General features: G+C 41.5%; 1 protein-coding gene across 3 annotated transcripts in view; it reads right to left on the minus strand.

Moving 5' to 3' along the window:
• Positions 1–19,922, minus strand: part of FAM222B (family with sequence similarity 222 member B) — a 76,280-nt gene that overhangs the window by 39,555 nt on the left and 16,803 nt on the right. Inside the window, exon 1 of one of the 3 annotated variants that reach the window (XM_032428588.1) lies at positions 4,515–4,755. The exons of the other annotated variants lie outside the window; for them this stretch is intronic. The gene's annotated coding sequence lies outside the window, so the exon portion shown is untranslated. Of the gene's footprint in view, positions 1–4,514; positions 4,756–19,922 lie in introns of those variants that run through there. 3 annotated transcript variants of the gene reach the window in all.

Here is a 19,922-nt window from a genome sequence, read left to right on the forward strand (position 1 = left end):
CTCAGTCAGTAGAGCCTGTGACTCTTGATCTCAGGGTGGTAAGTTCAAGCCCCACCTTGGGCACAGAGCTTACTTTAAAAAAAATAATAAATATATTAGAAATTCAAAGGAAGAATTCAGAGACTTTGGCTCTGGGTCTGGCTTCACTACTGAATCACTAAGTTATTTAGACATTCTCAGGGCATTATTCTTCCTACTTCAGAGAAATGCTGAAAACACTGAGACCGCTTATTTCATTCACTGAATGAAACTAAAAGTAAAAATGTTTGTGTCAATACTGGAAATGACTCTTGGGTTGAAGAAACTCGTCTTAACCTTTTGTGAGTTGTCATATAATGCTACCCTACAACTCCACATTTAATTTCAAAGTATAATATGTAGTAAAGATACATACAATATGTACTAAAGAAATTAAATAATTTTTTTAAACCAGATACAGGCTTTCTCCATTTTCTTCTATTACCACATGTATTTATAGCTAATGAAACCTCCCAGTAAGTAAAATTCTAAGATCTGGCCAAACAGACTGTCCAGTATTCACCGAATGCTAACATATAGATCAAAGCTGGGGGAAGGAGCAAAGGCCTATATTCTAAAAAGATGAGCAATTTGAGTGGTTTTAAAAAAAACAAAACAAAAAAATGGTTAAAACCTCTGGGGGCACCTGGGTGGCTCAGTCGGTTAACCATATGCCTTGGGCTAGGGTCATGATCCCGGGGTCCTGGGATGGAGCCCCAGGTCAGGCTCCCTGCTCAGCGGGGAGTTTGTTTCAACATCTCCCTGTGCCCCCTCGCCACTTGTACACGCACGCGCTCTCTCTCAAATAAACAAAAATCTTAAAAAAATAAAATAAAAAAATAAAAGGCACCTCTGTTTTGAATAGCTCTAACAATCCCATAATAACTGCAGTATCAAACACAGGGTAATTAATTCAGTGGACTTTTCCCCTTTCGCTGCCAGATTGAACAGCTCTGAGGATAATCTCCTCACTCTCCCAGGGCTCAGTTGGAAGATTCATTATTTATGCCCTCAATTGTTTACTCTGTCCTATTTTCCATCCATCCAGACCCAAGGGCAGTGTTATCACTGGCCTGTTCCCAAAATGAATGTGTTAGTTCACTGCCTTACTAGTTACAAAACCAAAGATAATCAAATACAGTGGTATCCTACAATTGAAGAGTAACCCTACTCACCACTTGATCCAGGAGAAAGACAACGCTGACCCAATGTTACCAAAAGCTAAATTCTCTTAGATGGATGAAGTGAGATCCATAAGTCATTCTGTTCCTTTTTTTTTTTGGTGAGCCACCGAGCAACATATATGCAAATCCAACAGGATTCTTAAAGGGCAGTATCATTAGAAAGGCAGCTCTGGCCCTCACCAAGAGCAGACCTGTAAACTATTGAGGATTAAACTGATTGAGATGCATTTTGCCTAGCAACCATTCATTAGGAAGAGTTCAGTAACTCACCAGCAATCAATTCCCCGTCTTTATCTGAGCAGATAACAGACTCTACCAAGTCCTCTACCCTCTGGATTCAGACTCACAGGAAACTTCCTCAAAAGATTCAGCTTCCAAGAGTCAACCCCTGGGAGAGGGGGTTGGGTTTAAGCACACACAAAATATTGTCTCAGACACCTGACTGACAAAGCTGAATAGCTTAAAACTACCACCAACCACATCTCCATATGAATGCATTCATTGTCTCTAAATAAGTCTCTCACATAGCAGCATTCCCAGTTCTTTTTGCCTCTAATATTTCCCCATCTTGAGCAAGCTTTTCCCAATTCCAAACCTTACAACACTCAAGCTGATTATTATGAGAATCAACGCCAAGGGTCCAATCTTTTCCTTCACCTTCTCAAGGGGATCATTTTATACTTCTGATGTGAACGGGGGACTGGCTCGAGTCTCCCTTTAGAGAGAACACAGGGCCCTTTTTCTTAACACATTCTAAGCTGTGACTCACAGAAATAATCAGGATGGATAAAAACAGATTGCTAAAGAAAATTAAATCAGCTACTTTAACTTCAGCGGCACCATGTCCCCTCAACCTAAGAGATTATGGGAAGTCATGGCTTCATATAATTGTTTCCTTGCAGAGGACCAAATTTGAGGAGTTCCATCCCCCTTTAAATGATATTTGGAGATCAGTGTAGATACACCTATGATTAGTTCTATACATAGCCTTTGTCTCCTGGGGAAAATTCTTTGGGGAAATCACTGTACCATGCAAAATATTGATTACACAAATCAGGCAAGAAAACAGATATATAAAAAAATTAAGTAAACTTACAAAGCTGTATTAATTGCTTACCCATGGGTAGACAAAAAAACCACCTAGGATACCAAGTAGGACAGCAACTTATTTTTTAGCAGAAGCAAGCTGAAGTGATACATGCTTTAATATGGCCTCCAAGTATTTTCTTTTTTTTTTTGTTACTTCCTCAGCTTGCTATAGCTTAGACATCAAAGTGCGTTTTGTTTTATACAGTAGTTAGCTGTCAAAGCTTCAATCAGTGATTTTTAATAGTTTATTCTCAGTAACAAGTTAGGTAAGAAAACATCTGGGGATCCTCTTAGCCTTTCAATTTAAACATGATTATGGAGTCATAAGGGATAAATGAGTAATAAACAAAACATCCCAAATCCAACACAGGTTTACTGTGAATCTACTTTTTTGCACAATTCTCTTTTTTTCTTAAAGACTTTTTTTTTTTTTAAGTAATCTCTACACCCAATGTAGGGCTTGAACTTACAACCGCGAGGTAAAGAGTCACATACTCTACCGACTGAGCCAGCCAGGTGCCCACTTTTTTGTACAATTCTGTAGTAAGGCTACTTGAAATAAAAAAAAAAAAAAAGATTCCTGATCCCCAGTAAGTTTCCACAACTGAGACGGTTTCTTACCCTATTACCCCTCTTCATAACAATTGCTTTCACCAAAAACTGCCCTTTATTAGAGATCCAATATATCAATGCAAAGGAAAAACACTGATCCAGTTAAAATTGTAACACAACTCCAGCATATCAATTCTGTCTTCAAAAGTGAACTCCAGTTAGAACAAACTGTGGAAACTGAACCTGGATTATAAGAATGAACTCTCAATCATTTCAATTAGTATTTACCAAAGTGCTGCCAAAAATTGATATTCATCCCATCTGGCATTCTAGCTCTTTGCTAATCAACATTAAGATAAATCTGGTCCAAACACCTTTGGTGAAAACACCCAGTTCTGGGGCGCCTGGGTGGCTCAGTCGGTTGAGCATCTGCCTTTGGCTTGGGTCATGATCCCGGGGTCCTGGGATCGGGCCCCACATCAGGCTCCCTGCTCCTCGGGAAGCCTGCTTCTCCCTCTTCCACTCCCCCTGCTTGTGTTCCCTCTCTCATTGTGTCTCTGACAAATAAATAAATAAATAATCTTAAAAAAAAAAAAATCTCTAAAAAAAAAGAAAAGAAAACACCCAGTTAAATTAAGCAAGTTTATCAAGAACACTGCCACTCACCACAGAATGGCAGGCAGGCAGACAGACAGACACACCCTTTGTTTCTAACATCACAAAATTTGGGTTCTCTATCTTCAACTGATAACTTTCCTCTCAATTAAAAACTTATAAAGAGGTTCCTGATTTTGGCTGAAGCTCTGTGTCCTTCAGAAAGAAGGGATCCATAAGTTGTAGAAGCAAAAGAACTAAAAAAAGATAAACATAATTTAAATTGTAATGCTACAGCCACCCAATTTCATAAAGTTTGGGTCAGAGAGGAAACTTTAAAAAATAAACCAATTAAACAAAATTCATCTGGATTTTTTTAAAGTTTGGTCTGGTTTTTCATGGCAGAAACTAGCCTCTCTGAGAACCTATGGATGTAAGAAATAAACCTATGGAGAGATAGACAGGACTTTTAGGTTTCAGTTAACAGCAAAGTTTGTTCACTCTAGCTAGGTTTCTCCAAAAGGGCTGAATACTAAACAAAGCCGGTGACAAGGTACTCAGGAAGAGACTTTAGCAGAGTTAATCTCTCACAACTATCAGGATTTCCTTGAACCACCATTTGACAGGGGCTGTTCCCTCTTTCCACTAGCACCTCCTTCCTTTTCAGATTGTTTTTGCTGATTAAGGCAGTCCCAAGTATGAAAATGGTGAAGACAGCCTTAATGGACAGATGCAGTACAGTTCCAAAAACCCACTCCTAGCCTTTTTTTTTCTCCCCCCCACCCCGCTGTTTACTGCATCAGATGCCACACAAGAAAGGGCTCCTCTTTTCTTCTCTGTTCATTTTACTACATATGAGATCGACATATCAGTAAAAAAAGAGATAAGAGTCCTGAATCTCCTTACCCTGCTGCAGGGGCGAGATGATGGGAGGGAAAGAAGAATGAAGGGTAGAATCAGAAAATCAAAATAAACTGATGGGATGTGGAGCTCTTACTTCCCATTCCATTTCCCCTTTTCTCACAAGGTTAAGTCGGCTGAAGTCGGGGTTGCATTAGAAAAAGCACACACACACACCTTGAGCCCTGGAAGGGAGGTGAGGTTCGCTCCGCAGCGCTCGGTGGGGCTCCGGGCTCCGCCCCGCCCGCCTGGGGCAGCTCAACCCTCCTCGCCCCGCCCGGGCAGGAGGGATGAGAAGGGGCTTATAGCGGTCTTGGCAGGAGGAGGGGGAGGGGGCTGCTCTGAGCGCCAGGCTCTCTGAGCACAGTACTCCGCGGTGCGCCGACACCCCCTCCCCCAGCCGGCTGCCGCTTGCTCCCCTTTGCTGCCGGAAGCCAGCCCCGCCCCCTCAACTCCATCCCGGCCCTCTGCAAACCCCCTCCCGTCCTCACAGCCAATGGCAAGCCAGGGAGCCAGCAGAGCGACCCGACAAGCAGCCAACTGGGGAGGCCCACTGGGAGGTCAGCCGCCGGGGATAGGCCAGCTACCCGCGGCCCCGGCCCCTGCGCGGCTCCTCTTTGTTAGAGCTGTCCCTATCTCCCCTGGCTACCACCCCAAAGCCAGGAGCCAAGCATCCCACAGCTGGGCCAGGTGATGCAGTGCTCCTTCTACAGCTCCCCCGCCCACTCTCTCTGCCTGGGTGCTAGGAGTGACCCCCATCCAGGCGATACCTCCGAGAGCGCCTCAGACTTCCATAGCAATAGCCACCAGATGACACCCGACAGTTAAAAGAAGCTCTCGGGGCCATTCTGCCTCGCCCTTCTTTCCTCAGGCTAATCAACTTCGCACAGTGGATAGATATAGGTTTGCATATTAGATCAGCTGCACACATCAATCCACCCTGTCTGAAACTCCTGCTTCCTGTGATGCAGAAACTAAGAAGGGAGGGGGCATGTATGGAAGGTATGTATCTGGAAGTTGGTGGGGGTAGAAGGAATACATCAAATAATCTGCAAAAACACACACAGTTGGCTCCAACCCAGGTCAGATATAAAACATCTATATCCAGTTAAATCCAAGCTAACCACTCCCTGAGCAGGTTTCAGTACAATCAGGAAGCAAAGATCTAAATCTTGTTTAAGCCATATACCAAATATTGGGGAAAAACTCTTAGCAACAGCCAGGTGGCTAGATAACTGGCAGGTTGCATCAACACTTCAATCACTAATGCCAACGTTAGGGGCATAACACTGCTGGGATGGAATATGCCAAGGACTGCAGACTATTTTCTTAGGTGTACTGGCAGAACAGTGCATGGGGCTCATTTAAGTAAAATACAATGGGGATCAGGGAAGGCAAGCTATTACCTATATTGTCATTTTTGTCCACAGAGTTCTTGCAACTAATGTTAAGTATCTACATCACATTCTACAATCCTCCTTAGTTCCCCCAAGTAGTACTATAATTTTTTTTTTTTAAGGTTTTATTTATTTGACAGAGAGAGACACAGTGAGAGAGGGAACACAAGCAGGGGGAGTGGGAGAGGGAGAAGCAGGCTTCCCACTGAGCAGGGAGCCCGATGCGGGGCTCGATCCTAGGACCCTGGGAGCATGACCTGAGCCGAAGGCAGACGCTTAATGACTGAGCCACCCAGGTGCCTCTCTTTCTTTTTTAATTTTTTTTTTTTTTTTTTTTTGCCACTGAAATGCTTCTTTAGGTAGCTTTTTTTTAAACCCTATATAATCTTTTTTTTTAAGATTTTATTTATTTATTTGAGAGAGAGAGCTTGAGAGGGGGTAGGGTCAGAGGGAGAAGCAGACTCCCCGCCGAGCAGGGAGCCCGATGCGGGACTCGGTCCCGGGTCTCCGGGATCATGACCTGAGCCAAAGGCAGTCGCCCAACCAACTGAGCCACCCAGGCGCCCTACTATAATTTTTAAAAGACAACAAAATACTTGCAATTTAAGTAGCCCTTTCTTATGTGGAGCTCAAAGGATTTCATTTCTATAACAGTCTTCTTGTAAGATAGAAAAGGAGCTGTATGGCATGCCCCCTTTAAAGACAGCTCTTTTTTTTTTCTTTTTTAAAAGATTTTTATTTATCTGATGGGGCGCCTGGGTGGCTCAGACGTTAAGCGTTTGCCTTCAGCTCAGGTCAGGATCCCAGGGTCCTGGGATCGAGCCCCGCATCGGGCTCCCTGCTCAGTGGGAAGCCTGCTTCTCCCTCTCCCACGCCCCCTGCTTGTGTTCCTTCTCTCATTGTGTCTCTCTCTGTCAAATAAATAAAATCTTTAAAAAATAAAAAAGATTTTTATTTATCTGAGAGACAGAGGGAGTGCATATGCAGCGGGGGAGCAGAAGGGGAGGAGGAAAGGGACAAGTGGGCTCCACTAACCCAGGGCTCAATCCCAGGACCCCCATGTCATGACCTGAGCCCAAAGGCAGACACTTAACTGTTCAACTGACTGAGCCACCCAGGAGCCCAGAAACTAAAACTTAAATGGTTCCAAGATCATGCATGCACCAATTAATCTGCCAAGACATCAAAAACAAAGAAACAAACGTATCAATCTCACCACTATTATCACAAATGTTCTTAGCAAGAGGGTAATTCAGATAAAATTTCTAATATCCTCTTCTAAAATATAAATGAGGAACTCTTAGGGAGTTTCAATTTCAAATACCTTAACTAAATTAAAATGTCAAATTCACCTTGCCAAAGTATCTATATAGTCCACAGAGGAACTACAACAGTTTAATAAAAGATCACTGGGGAAGCCCAAAACATTTCCTCCTAAAAAATAATTCAATTCCAATTTCTTTTCATGTCCCTCAAATGTACTCTTTCTATCTTATTACCATTACCCTAACAGAGACGCTTAACATGTCTGTGGGGTAACTATAACTTCTTTCTAGTCTCCCTCATTCTGCATACCACTGCTTTCAACCATTTGCTCTTCTTCTTTTTTTTTTTTTTTAAAGATTTTATTTATTTATTTGACAGAGACAGTGAGAGAGGGAACACAAGCAGGGGGAGTGAGAGACGGAGAAGCAGGCTTCCCGCGGAGCAGGGAGCCCGATGTGGGGCTCGATCCCAGGACCCTGGGATCATGACCTGAGCCGAAGGCAGACGCCTAACGACTGAGCCACCCAGGTGCCCCCCATTTGCTCTTCTTAAGAACTACAGAAACTGATGCATGGGTGGCTCAGTTGTCTGCCTTCGGCTTGGGTTGTGATCCGGAGTCCTGGGATAGAGCCTGCATCAGGCTCCCTGCTTAGCGGGGGTCTGCTTCTCCCTCTCACTCTGTGCTCTCTCTCCCTCTCAAGTAAATAAATAAATAAATAAATAAATAAATAAATAAATAAATAACTACAGAAACAGTTAAGTTTATTGTACATTTACTAGGTCCAAGGCCCTATGTCAAGAACTATATATTTTTATTTATTATTTTGTCATAATAAACCTATGAAATAGACATTTTCCCCATTTTTGCAGATGAAGAAACTCAGGTCCAGAGAGGCTGAAGGATCTTCTCTAGGTCACATAGCTGGTAAATGGAAAAGTTACCATTAGAATATTAGAATTTGAGTCTTCTTGGCTCCAAATCTAATACTCCTATCCACTAAGCTATCTGTGGCTCTCTCTTACTTAGGTCATCCAGCCAAGTTTCCGCTCTATAGTTATACGTTCCATAATCTAGCACTATCCCATATTACCAAACTTACTTCCTACCTTTCCTCAGCATGTTTTCCCCACACCAGACAAACTAATCTGCTTGCTCATTGTCTGTGTATCATGTTCGCCCATTTCTACTTTCATGCCATGACTTGTGCTGTTACAATCATGCGATTTAAATCCTACTCATTCTTCGGGGCGCCTGGGTGGCTCGGTTGGTTAAGCGACTGCCTTCGGCTCAGGTCTTGATCCTGGAGTCCCAGGATCCAGTCCCTCATCGGGCTCCCTGCTCAGCAGGAAGTCTGCTTCTCCCTCTGACCCATCCCCCTTTCATGCTCTCTCTCTCTCTCTCAAATAAATAAGTAAAAAAATCTTTAAATCCTACCCATTCTTCAAGGCCCAGCTCAAATTCCACCTCCCCTGTAGAGCCTTCTTTGATGCTGTCAGCAATGATTCCTTTTCTGAATCACTACTACACAATTTAATACTTATTCTGTTGTCTAATATGTGATTTGTCTTCCTAATTTAGATTGTAACTCAGAACTTGCATATTTGCCTTTGTATCTTCTCCCTTCCCAATTATGCACAATAAGGCACACAAAGTAAAGTCCTCAATATATATTTAGATCAGTAAACTTCATAGCAAAAGAATGGTCCAAACCACCTAAATGACCTAAGTTCTCATAAAAGCCACTAAAGTTGAGATCATTAATAATTCTCTTCATTCATTTTCATGATACAACAATCAAATTCTAACTCTGCCATTACTAAGTACTTATCCACTCTGTGCTTCAACAGTATCATGGACAAACTGACAGGAGGGGCTTCAAGAGAGCTGGTAATGCTTCTTGATCTGGGAACTAGTTACATAGGTATCAATTTGTGAAAATTCACAGAGCTGTACACTTATGTGCACTTTTCTGTACTATATATTTTGTCTCAATAAAAAGCTTTAAAATATCAGATTGTATTATAAAATAATCACATCTGTTTTTAAGCACATATGAGTATTATGTATATCTGTAGGTCCAAGAAAATATTTGCTGGAAGTATATACACCAATCTGTCAATAGTGGTTACCACTGAGAGGATAAAAGGGCTAAGGGGGAACAAAGGAGAGAACTTTTTAAATATTCGTTTTACTGGATCTTTCAAAAAGTAAACAACATCCATTAATTTTGTAATTTTAGTAGATTAGCTGAGTAGTGGAATTAACAGATTTTTTAAATAGTTTTTAAACTTTTTATGTTGAACGCATCTAACTTTTATAATCAGTAAAAGATATTAAAGTAGAAAACAAGCACACTGCCTTTCAGAAGCAGAAGGAAAAGATCAATGAGCTAGACTGAAAACTAGTTCAGGTAACAACCAACTAATCTGATCACACTTCAACATTTCTTGAGTACTCTGGCAAATTTCCCAAATGACATTTATAACAAACAAAACACCAAAAAAAGTGCCTTTGACAGTTAACTTACTGCAATTAAAATGAATAAACAGTTTTCAGTAGAACTGAATAACAAAAACAAAACCATAACAATGATCTATCCCAGGCAGAAGCTGAAAGTACTAAAAGGCCTTTTCCCCATAAAGACCTGCTATGTGACATTTTATAGAATTCAAACACCCATGAGACAGAACACAGTCTTTGATTTAAAAAACAAACAAAAAACCCCTTATTATCCACTAGTCTTAAAGAGAACAGATTTGAAAAAAACAAATATGAAAGTAAAAAAAAGGCAAAAAAATAAAAAAAATAAATTTTAAAAAAAGCAATGCTTTCAACTATAATCTCAATGTAGCAAAGTATTAAGTTTGTTGTGTTTTTTTTAGCTGGCTGCACTTTCTCTTTCAGACACTAGAGGGAAGTGTAAAATCCATTCACTATATCTTTGGAAATTCAATTTATTCATTCATTCACTCATATCATCATATATTATTGCATTCCAATATACCAGGAACTCTATTAGACCCAGAGACAAAAAAAGTGAATAAGCTACAGTCCCGGTCTTTAAGGTGGTTAATCTAATGAGGAGAAACAATCAGTTAAAAAAAAAGGGGGGGGGACCTCCAACAAAGAATGTGTATAAGAAACAAACCCAACTTTTACAAGACTGTGGGTTTGGGGCAGGACTGAAGGGGAAGCATTTCTAGCAGAGGGAGAAAAAAACATGTATCCATATGATAATTCACACTAGACAAACCAGCTTATCCAAACTAGTTTCTTTTATTTATTTTCCCCACCTTAATCTAAATGGAAATAACCTATACCTAGAAGGCATCTTTAAACTATTATCTATAGAAAGTAGAGGCATGAGGTGTTAACAAATGTGGAAGATTTGCTAAAATACTGAATTGACTAGGTTTCAAAAGCTATTTTACACAGTTTTTAAAGAATTTTTTTTTAAAGTTTATTTATTTAAGTAAGCTCTACAACCAACGTGGAGCTCAAACTCACGACCCTGAGATCAAGAGTCTCCTGCTCTTCTGACTGAGCCAGCCAGGTGCCCCCTATTATATAGAGTTTTAAAAACATGAAGGTAACAGGTACAACTGGAATTAAGACTGCTTACATGATAATAAAAATTCTCATTTGCAATCATGATAAATTATACTACGCATCCCTGAAAATTGTGTCAAGGGTAAAAAAATAAACAGAAGTTTCCTAAATGTGCTCTGTCTTATACAAATTAAGCTTCCCAAGTTTGGAAAGAGTACTCTTGACAATTAGCTTTCACTGATGCCTTGATCAAGAGACATCTTGGTTAGCATATCATTTCCACACCTAAATAATTCAAGCCTACACAGGAGAGACTAAGACTTGAGCTCAAAGTCACCGTAAGAGTGATGGAAACATTTGTGCGGTAGATTTTCCCCTAATCCTAAAATGACTGTTACATATTTTGCTATGGTCTGGGACGTCTAGATTGTATGGGTTGGGTTGGGGAGCTGGAGACAAGGAACAAGTTGTTAACTTCTCATACTGAGGGTAAATTTCTCATACTCATGGGATAGCACATGGTAGAAAAAGTAAAAGCCAACATCCTGAAAAAGTTTCACACACATACATAAAATGAGGCAGCAAACTTGTGAATCAAGCATGATTTGGCATCTTTAAATGCAGAGCCGATTCTTTTCTAGTGCCAAAGCCAATGGCTTCTCCCGTACATGAAATGGCACAGTTCCTGAAAAAGCCCTGGACGCTGTTTCCCCACAATCCTATAATCTGTCAGAAGACAGAAAACAAAAAGAAGGCTTTGCCAGCCAGAAAAAGCAAATTATAACCAACACAGAGCCAACACTTTACTTCAGACAGAAGGAGCTTTTCTATGCATCTTTGGAAGGAGAGAGACAAAAGAAGCTTACTATTGCTCAAATAACCAAGGCAAAACATTTTAACCAAATACCATCTTGGATAAGCATTTGATGCAATAGCCTGCTTCCTCACTTCTTATTCATAGCCTTCAAGAATAATTTGCAACACTTATGAAAAAGAGTTGATGGCCACAAAACATAAAGAATGTTTACAAGTCAATAAGAAAAAGACAACCAAAGGGGAAATTTTCAAAAGGCATGAACCAGTAGTCACAGAAGTAATACACAGGTCAAGTAAGATATACGTACTTCATATCGTTAGAAAGCAGTGGAAGTGCCTTCCCCACACCACTCGAAAGGTATTCTGACTTGACAGTACTGCCAACTGCAAGCTTCAAAGAAACTTGGCTACTCAGAATGAAAAAACAGAAGATAATGGTACCTAAAATCATCACACTGTACACTTTAAATATCTTACAATTTTATTTGTCAATTATACCTCAAATAAGCCGGGGTGGGAGAGGTAAGGGTGCCTAGCATAAGTAATACAGTCCTAAAAATATTTAGAACAGGAGCTTTGTGAAACATCTACTCTGGGAAGGCAACTATTAAAAAGAATGGATACAGGTAAACTGCAAATCAAATCCAAAGGAACTAAAATAAGAATATAAGATGAACCTTTACCTGTGAACATAAAACAGCTGAAGTCAATCCCTAAGTCTACAATGAACAAGGGAGATAATGGAAGCAAATAAAAGAAAATCTTAATACAACCACAGAGGTAAAGCATCTCTAAGAAAGTAAGCTTACTTAACTGCCCTGCTGTGGAAATAGGCCATTCTGGGACCCCGTTTCCAGTCACCAAATGCAAAAGAAAAGCAAATGATGCCTGGATGCAACAAAAGTCTTCCCATCAAAGAGGAAAAGAAAGCTAAGCCTTTCACTTGTCCTTGATACAAAGAGGGAATGGGGGCGCCTGGCTGGCTCAGTCGGTGGAGCACGTGACTCTTGATCTCAGGGTTAGGAGTCTGAGCCTCACATTGGGTGTAGAGATTACTTAAAAATCTTAAAAAAAAAAAAAAGAAGAAGAGGGAATGAATTGTGGGAGAACTCAAATTCCAGAAAAAAGATTCAATTCCAATCTATGTAAAGCTAAGAACTTCACGTCACTTTGTTCTAAAATTAGCAATACACAGGTCCCTACTGAAAAAATACACAAGATCCCAACTGAGCTGTCAGCAGGGTAAAGTTCTAAGCATGTCAGCAGATTACTGCTTAACCATTTCAGTTTTCCCCTATCAGTTTCAGACATAAAAGAACCACATCCCAAGTTTGCTCTATTGTTAATGCCACTTTAGAGGCCAAGAAAAATTTAGTTCATCAGACTGAAATTTCAAGCATTTGCTAAGTACATTATAGGTAATGATGCCACGGATTCTATATTTAGCCTCAGGTGTGGAACAAGGAGTGGTAGCATTGCCTCAAAGGGCACCATGTCCCTCCTCCAAGCCTAACTGCAGCCATCACCTAAGCCTTCATGGAAGTGGCTATATGATGTCGCCTAAAATAAATTAAAATGCATTTTCAATGCTTTTTTTGGGAGTGGTTCCACTAAATGGCTATGAAGCTTTAAATATAGATAATAAATCACCCCTACCAGTCCTTTAAACATTCAGCATTGTAACTGCCATAGGGTGGCATTCATACCCTCACTTGAACCAAAAAGCCAAGAATGGTAAAAAAACTTGTGATAGGAATCCTCTGAACTGATATTATAATATATCCTTTAGAAATATGCTTTGAGGGGTGCCTGGGTGACTTAGTCACTTAAGCAACTGCCTTCAGCTCAGGTCATGATCTCAGGGTCCTGGCACTGAGCCCCTCATCAGGCTCCCTGCCCTGCTTCTCCTTCTCCCTCTCCCTCTGCCTGCAGCTCCCCCTGCTTGTGCTCTCTCTCTCTCTCTCAAATGAATAAAATCTTAAAAAATATATATATTCTTTGGCTAAAATTTGTTACATTGTGATTCCATAATTGTTACATTCCAGAAATGAGGGTAGCATATCTTTTCCCAAATCCAGAGCTATTTTTTTCTTCAAATAGTATTTATAAAAATGTATCACCTTTCTCAAAATGAACTTAAGGCCTCTAACAGACAGCATGTTGCTAATCTTCACAACATCCCAATAAAGAACTATTATTTAGCATTTTTATCACACTTTAACTTGCAAAAGTGTTTTACAATTATTTTCATTAGTAGTCATGCCTCACAACCACGCATGAGCTAAACTGGTCCTGTTATCCTCATTTGACAGCTGAGAAAACTGATGTATTTGTAAGGCCAAGGTCAAGCCAGCTGTTTTTCCAAAACCAGGAAGCTAACCCTTAAAAACAGTCTCATTCACTCAACCAGTGTACCTGTATTGCTTATAACCCTAGTTTTAGTAGGTTCTTAGAGCACAGGAATCCACCTAAAACGGTGGTACAAAAACATTGTTATTATAGCACTTCAACAAAAATATACAACCACATTCAAATACAAATAGGTAAGGATTTAATAATAATGACACAGGGAGTTTTCAAAAATTGGTTTCCAAAACCTCTATGTCATCATTTGAAAACAAAAAAGGATCAAATACTTCACCTTATTTTTCTCCTCAATCCACTACAAGCAGACTTCTAACTCCATCAGTCCAATGAGTGGTTCTTTTTTTTTACTATTTTATTCATTTACTTGAGAGAGAGAGATAGCAAGAGAGCATGAGCAGGGGAGAGAGGGAGAAGCAGGCTCCCCACTGAGCAGGGAGCCCGACACAGGGCTCCATCCAGGACCCTGGGATCATGACCTGAGCCAAAGGCAGATGCTTAACCAACTGAGCCACCCAGGCACCCCCCAATGAGTGTTTTTACTAAAGGTCACCAATAACCTCCAAGTTACCAAATCCCATGGGTACTTCTCCCTTCTCCTCTGAGACAATAATTAATATAGTAACCCATTCCATCCTTTTTTTTTTTTTAAGATTTTATTTATTTATTTGACAGAGAGAGACACATCAAGAGAGGGAACACAAGCGGGGGGGGGGGCAGGAGAGGGAGGAGCAGGCTTCCCGCAGAGCGGGGAGCCCGATGTGGGGCTCGATCCCAGGACCCTAGGAGCATGACCTGAGCCGAAGGCAGACGCTTAACGAATGAGCCACCCAGGAGTCCCAACCCATTCCATCCTTGAAACATACTTACTTGACTTCTATACCATCACTGGTTTTCCTCCTACCTCACTGGCTGCTCCTTCTCCATCAGACCCACCTTCTCTAGCCACAATCCATTCCTAGGTGACCTCCTGATTGAATTTCAGGACTTCATATTCTATCTACATGTTGATGATTTACAAGTCTATGACTCCAGCCCAGATTTCTCCAAGGAATGCCAGGCTTTTCTAGCTAACTATCTTATAGCTCCAGCTGGCTGTCTAACAAGCATCTCAAATTTGACATGACCAAAACAAAATCCTTTTTCCTCAAATCAGAAAATTCCTAATACTAAGTAGATTTTTCTTTTAAGAGTTCTTTATTTTAGAGAGAGAGAGCACAAGCAGAAGGGGCAGAGGGAGAGGGAGACAGAATTTCAAGCAGACACTGTACCAAGCAGGGAGCCCAACAATGGGCTCAATCTCACAACCCTGAGATCACAACCTGAGCTGAAACTAAGAGTCTAACACTTAATCAACTGTGCCACCCAGCCACCCCAACCAAAACAAAATTCTTTTTTTTTAAGGTTTTATTTATTTGAGAGAGAGAGAGAGACAGCATGAGCAGGGTGAGGGGCAGAGGGAGAAGCAGACTCCCCACTGAGCAGGGAGCCCAATGAGGGGCTCGATCCCAGGATCCTGGGATCATGACCCAAGCTGAAGGCAGACGCTTTACCAACTGAGCCACCCAGGTGCCCCTCAAAACAAAATTAACAAATATGTTCTGCCAGAGTCCTACCCATCTCAATAAACATCATTGCCATTTACCTACCTAGTTGCTCCAGCCAATAATGCAGAAGTTAAGCATGATTCCTCTCTTTGCCTCAGTCCCCCTAGCTGCTGCCAATCCCTGAGCAAGCCCTGTCCACTTCACTTCCAAAAGAAACTCCAAATCAGTCTACTTCTCTACAGGTCTTCTACCATCACTTCGGTCCAAGTCACCATCAACTTTCATCTGAATTAGTACAAGTCTTGTAACTAGTCTCCTTGCCACTACTCTGGATCCCCCTACAATCAATCCATTTCCACACAGTAACCAGAACTTACTTACTTACTTACTTTCTGCCTTCCTTCCTTTCTTTCTAAGATTTTATTTATTTATTTGACAGAGAGAGATAGCGAGGGCAGGAATATAAGCAGGGGCAATGTGAGAGGGAGAAGCAGGCTTCCTGCTGAGCAGGGAGCCCGAGGCAGGGCTGGATCCCAGGACCCTGGGATTATGACCTGAGCAGAAGGCAGACGCCCAACGACTGAGCCACCCAGGCGCCCCCAGAACATTCTTTCTAATTACAAATCAACTCACATTGTATCCCCACTTAAAAACCTCCAAAAAACACATTACCCTAGCTTTCAAATCTCCATGTCATCTGGTCTCTGCCTTCTTCTGGCGCCACTCTCCCTCTCACCCACCATATTCAAGCCATATTAGCCTTATTTCTATTCCTCCAAGATATGGAGTTCATTCCTCTTTAGCTTTGTATTAGAATGTCTGATCTGGTAATCTCTGAATCCTAGATCTTAACTGCCACACTCTCAGAGAGGTATTCCCTATTCTCCTAATCTGAAGTAGCTACCCATTCATTCTCTAACACATCATTCTTTTAATTCTCTGCATAGTATTTATTATTAAATGGGTTTTTAAAAAATATTTTATTTACTTGAGAGAGAGCGAGCAAGCTAGAGAGAGAGCCCAAGTGGGAGGGGAAGTTGGAGACGGAGAAGCAGGCTCCCTGCTGAGCAAGGAGCAGGATGTGGGGGATCATGACCCGAGCTGAAGGCAGACACTTAACCGACTGAGCCACCCAGGCACCCCTCATTAAATAGCTTTTTTTTTTTAATTTTTTATTGTTATGTTAATCCCCATACATTACATCATTAGTTTTAGATATAGTGTTCCATGATTCATTGTTTGTGCCTAACACCCAGTGCTCCATGCAGATCGTGCCCTGCTCAATACCCATCACCAGGCTAACCCATCCTCCCACCCCCCTCCCCTCTAGAACCCTCAGTTTGTTTTTCAGAGTCCATCGTCTCTCATGGTTCTTCTCCCCCTCCAATTTCCCCCCCTTCATTCTTCCCCTCCTGCTACATTCTTCTTCTTTTTTCTTTCTTAACATATTTTGCATTATTTGTTTCAGAGGTACAGATCTGAGATTCAACAGTCTTGTAAATAGCTTTTAAAAAAGTTGTTTCTTGTCTGTTTACTCTCCCTGGAATACAAGCTCCATAAGAGGAGGGACTTTGTCTATCTTGATTACCAGTGCATTACTAGTGCTCTACACATACTAAAAACTCAGTAACTTTGGCAGGCTTAGTTACCCCTACCCACAAAGAGCTCACAGTCCAGTTGAAAAAACAAAACATTTAAATAATACATGCAATGCTAGCAGGAAAATGAAATGTCACAGTAGCCCAACAGCAGGAGTGATTAATTCTGCCTTGGGAACTGGAAGACTTCACAGAAGAAATGAGCTATGAGCTAAATCCTAAAGATTAATTAGGAGATTCACCAGATTATGGGTTATGTTTGTCTGTTTTGGAAGAAGCATCCATGGAGGGAAAGAAAATAGCTTGAGCAAAAATATAATGAAGGGGGGCGCCTGGGTGGCTCAGACGTTAAGTGTCTGCCTTCCGCTCAGGTCATGATCCCAGGGTGCTGGGATCGAGTCCTGCATCGGGCTCCCTGCTCTTCCTTCCCCCACTCCCCCTGCTTGTGTTCCCTCTTTTGCTGTGTCTCTCTGTCAAATAAATAAATAAAATCTTTAAAATATATATATAATGAGGAAAGGAGGAAGGAAGATGGAATCAATCATCTGCTATATATTAGGCACTGTGGATAATGAAGGGTCCTAAAGGGAAAGGGCATAAGTAGCCTTACAATTAAGGAAGATCACTCTTGTGGCAGTGTGGTGGACCAAGTGAAGGGGTGATAAGACTTGAGGCATGTAGACCAGCTAGGAGGTTATTGCAACTGTCCAAGGAGAAATAAAAATGGTCTAATCTAAGACTGGTTGGTTGGAAAGGAAAGGCAGATTAAGGAGATCTTCAAGGTTAAAATCAGATCTAGGAATCAAGCAGATACAAGTGATAAGGGAGAGGGAAGAAGCAAGGTCAAATCCACTGTTTTTGATTTAGGCAACTATATGGCTATTAATAAGCAGGGAATCTAGAAGGTTTAGATTTTGTGGGAAAAATAATGAATTCCAAGATGCCCATAAGATGTCCAGGTGGATTTTGGAAATATAGGTCTGGATCCCAGGAGAGATTTGAGTTAAGTATACAGACTTGGATGCTGTGTCTCTGTGTATAGTGAATTACATTACCTGTGAAAAATAAAAGAAGAAGAAAAAGGTGGCTAAGAACAGAATTCTCAGAAACATTAACATGTAGAGACTGGACAGAAGAAAAGAAGACTATGAGGGAGACTAAACAGGAATAAGAAGAGAAAAAGCAAGTGTGGACAATATCCACAGTTTAAAGAAGCAGAGAGATGGGTTGCCTGGGTGGCTCAGTGTTAAGCATCCAACTCTTACTTCTTCTTTTTTTTTTTTTTTTTTAAGATTTTATTCATTTATTTGACAGAGAGAGAGAGAGATAGTGAGAGCAGGAACACAGGCAGGGGGAGTGGAGAGGGAGAAGCAGGCTTCCCGCAGAGCAGAGAGCCCGATGCGGGGCTCGATCCCAGGATGCTGGGATCATGACCTGAGCCGAAGGCAGACGCTTAACGACTGAGCCACCCAGGCGCCCCCAACTCTTACTTCTGGCTCAAGTCATGATCTCAGGTTTATGAGATGGAGCAGGTCGTGGAGCCTGCTTAGAATCCTCTCTCCTTCTCCTTCTGCCCCTCCCTCTCTAAAATATAAAAATAAAAAAAACAAAGAAGCAGAGAGGCCAAAAAAAAAAAAAAAAAATTAATTAAAAGAAAAAAGCAGCAGGGGCTCCTGGGTGGCTCAGTCCTTAAGCATCTGCCTTCGGCTCAGGTCATGATCTCAGGACCCAGGGATTGAGCCCGTGTCGGGCTCGCTGTTCCGCGGGAAGCCTGCTTCTCCCTCTCCCACTCCCCCTGCTTGTGTTCCCTCTCTCGCTGTCTCTCTCTCTGTCAAATAAATAAATAATCTTTTTAAAAAATAAAAGAAGCAGAGAGGCAACACAAAGGACTGAAAAGCATCATCTGGGTTTGACAATTAGGTCACTGAGCAGAGCAATTTCAGTGAAGTGGTAGGGACAAAATCAAATTACGTGCTTGAGGAATAAATAGGCTGTGAGAAAGTGAAAAGAGCAGGAGGAAGACTACTTTTACAAACAAAAGAGAAACTGAGCAGTAGCTGGGAGTAAGGTGGGGACAAAGAATTGGGGAAAAGAAATAAATACAGTCAGGCGCCTGGGTGGCTCAGTTGTTAGTTAAGCATCTGCCTTTGGCTTGGGTCATGATCCCAGAGTCCTGGGATCAAGTCCTGCATCGGGATCCCTGCTCATCGGGGAGTCTGTTTCTCCCTCTACCCTTCCCCCCTGCTCATGATCTCGCTCTCAAATAAATAAAATCTTAAAAAAAAAAAAAGAAATACAGACATAAAGACTGAAGATTCAGATGAAAGAGAAACAGTGATACAACAAGGTCTCAGAGGAATTAACAATATGGCGAAGAAAGGCCAACATCATTATAGTCAAGTCTGTAGGTGTGGAAAAAAGTAAAGGTTAACTTTCACTTGATAGCTTTTGAGAGAAAGGTAGGGGAGAGAATAACATTAAGGGACCAGAGATCAGTTGGATTAACAATTTACCAAGACCAGGCAGATATTTAGGTGATACATAGGAGCCTAACTAGTCACCCAACAACCTTCTGCTAAGAGAAATGATCTTATTTTATCTATTGTTTTTTTTTAAAGATTTTATGTATTTATCTGACACAGAGAGAGAGAGCACAAGCAGGGGGAGTGGCAGGCAGAGGGAGAAGCAGGCTCCCCGCAGAGCAGGGGGAGTGGCAGGCAGAGGGAGAAGCAGGCTCCCCGCAAAGCAGGGGGAGCCCAATGTGGGACTCAATCCCAGGACCCCAGGATCATGACCTGAGCCGAAGGCAGTTGCTTATCCAACTGAGCCACCCAGGCACCCGATCTTACTTTATCTAAATAAAAGTCCTTACTTAGAAATTTGAGATGTGGTGGAAAATCAGAGTAGTTGTGGGAAAAAAGAGCAGAGACATGATCCAGAAACACTAGCAAATAGTTCAAATTGCCTCTCACAAGAAAGCAGCAGAGAGAAGAGGATGGATGGCCGAGCAGAGGGGGAAACACTATTAATCAATATTGGGCCTGGTC

Source organism: Phoca vitulina, unplaced genomic scaffold (genome assembly GCF_004348235.1).
Source record: "Phoca vitulina isolate PV1807 unplaced genomic scaffold, GSC_HSeal_1.0 scaffold40, whole genome shotgun sequence".
Lineage (NCBI taxonomy): Eukaryota > Metazoa > Chordata > Mammalia > Carnivora > Phocidae > Phoca > Phoca vitulina.